This window comes from Eriocheir sinensis, chromosome 69, assembly GCF_024679095.1.
Source record: "Eriocheir sinensis breed Jianghai 21 chromosome 69, ASM2467909v1, whole genome shotgun sequence".
Lineage (NCBI taxonomy): Eukaryota > Metazoa > Arthropoda > Malacostraca > Decapoda > Varunidae > Eriocheir > Eriocheir sinensis.
Genome location: NC_066577.1, coordinates 7,489,366 through 7,491,865, shown reverse-complemented (window position 1 = coordinate 7,491,865; position 2,500 = coordinate 7,489,366).

The following is a 2,500-nucleotide window of genomic DNA, read 5'->3' as shown; positions in this document are numbered from 1 at the left end:
TAGGCTTCCTTGAGGGGTTTTGCGGACGGCCCAGTTTTGTAGTAGAGCGGGCGAACATTTTTTATAGTGGACCCGTGCTGTATGACTCCTTCCTTGACCCATACTTCTTTTCTTCATATATTTGTGTTTTCTACCTTATCTTCTCCCTATAGCGCCGGGTAAGATCTCTTGTGGAGCGGGCGAATTTTTTTTAGAGTGAAGCCGTGTTGTGTGACTCTTCCCTGGCCCATACTGCCTCCCGGTGCTTAAGAAATCGCTATCTCTTTCATCTTTTCTTCATATATTTGTGTTTTCTACGTTATCTTCTCCCTATAGCGCCGGGTAAGATCTCTTGCGGAGCGGGCGAAGTTAGTGAGTTAGAGCTAGCTTTAATGTGAGAAAATGAGAAACTAAAAGAAGGATATTGTAATGGAAAGCTGATCAATGGGTTAGTGAGTGCAAGGATTTTCTTTCTTTCTTTCTTTCTTTCTTTCTTTCTTTTTTCTTTCTTTCTTTCTTCCTCCCTCCCTCCCTCCCTCCCTCCCTTCCTTCAACCCATTCCTCCCTTCCTTCTTTCGTCACTTCCTTCCTTCCTTCCTCCCTTCCTTCCTTCCTTCCTTCCTCTCTCCCTTCCTTCCTTCCTTCCTCTCTCCCTTCCTTCCTTCCTTCCTTCCTTCCTTCCTTCCTTCAACCCATTCCTCCCTTCCTTCCTTCCTTCCTTCCTTCCTTCCTTCCTCCCCTCCTTCCTTCAACCCATTCCTCCCTTCCTTCCTTCCTTCCTTCTTTCCTCACTTCCTTCCTTCCTTTCTCCCTTCCTTCCTTCCTTCCTTCCTTCCTTCCTTCCTTCCTTCCTCTCTCCCTTCCTTCCTTCCTTCCTTTCTCCCTTCCTTCCTTCCTTCCTTCCTTCTGGTATAAGTTTCCATGTTTCTTCTAATGTACCTTCCTCCTCCTCTTCTTCCTCCTCCTCCTCCTCCTCCTCCTCCTCCTCCTCCTCCTCCTCCTCCTCCTCCTCTTCCTCTATCTCAATATCAATCTTCCTTTTCCCGATTCCATCTCTACCTCTGTTTCCCAATCCTCCTCCTCCTCCTCCTCCTCCTCCTCCTCCTCCTCCTCTTCTTCCTCCTCCTCCTCCTCTTCTTCCTCCTCCTCACTATCAATCTTAAGGACACAAGGGAAAAGAGACGATGCAAATACTTCTGAATCTCTCTCTCTCTCTCTCTCTCTCTCTCTCTCTCTCTCTATTTTTTGATAGTAATAAAATAATAAAAAATAATAATAATAATAATAATAATAAGAGAAGAAGAAGAAGAAGAAGAAGAAGAAGAAGAAGAAGAAGAGGAAGAAGAAGAGGAAGAAGAAGAAGAAGAAGAGGAAAAGCAATACACATCCAATAGAGCAATCATACACACACACACACACACACACACACACACACACACACACACACACACACACACACACACACACAATATACATAATGCAAAAGAAAAAAGAAGAAGAGGAGCAGGAGGAGGAGGAGGAGGAGGAGGAGGAGGAGGAGGAGGAAGAAGAAGAATGAGAAGAAATAAAATGAAACGAGATCATGCAATTTAAAAGGAAGAAAGAGAGAGAGAGAGAGAGAGAGAGAGAGAGAGAGCGAGAGAGAGAGAGAGAGAGAGAGAGAGAGAGAGAGCGTCATTATTTTCATCATTATTTTCTTTCTCTCTCTCTCTCACATATTGTCAAGTAAAGAAAGAGAGCTAGATTAATCGTGTCACTTAATGCTCCTTTTGAGAGCAAGCTCACTTTAGAACTATCTCTAACCTCCTCCTCCTCCTCCTCCTCCTCCTCCTCTTCCAAGCTGTCAGGAGGCCAATATTGTTTTTTCTACTGTCATTTTTGCTCTGATGAGGAAGAGGAGGAGGAGGAGGAGGAGGAGGAGGAGGAGGAGGAAGAGGAGGAGATGAAGAGGAAGAAGATGAAAAAAAGATTAAATTAAGAAAAAAAAAAGTGAATAGGAGGTTAGGATAAAATTGGAAGAGGAGGAAGAGGAGGAGGAGGAGGAGGAGGAGGAGGAAGAGGAGGAGGAGGAGATGAAGAGGAAGAAGATGAAAAAAATATTAAATTAAGAAAAAAAAGTGAATAGGAGGTTAGGATAAAATTGGAAGAGGAGGAAGAGGAGGCGGAGGATGATGAGGAGGCGGAGGAGGAGGAGGAGGAGGAGGAGGAGGAGGAGGAGGAGGGTTAGAAAGGCCAGGAAAGGTCATCTCCACCAAAGTATTGACCACCAACATCACTACCTCCTCCTCCTCCTCCTCCTCCTCCTCCTCCTCCTCCTCCTCATTATAATCATCCTCTTCTTCCTTATCTCTCTCCTCTTTTTGATAATCTTCCCTGACCTCCTCCTCCTCCTCCTCCTCCTCCTCCTCCTCCTCCTCCTCCTCCTCCTCAAATCCCTTGCAATTTCCTCCACTTTTTCTCCTCCTTTTTCCTCATTTTTTCCTCCTCTTACACCTCTTAAATTTCCTCCTCTTCCTCCTCC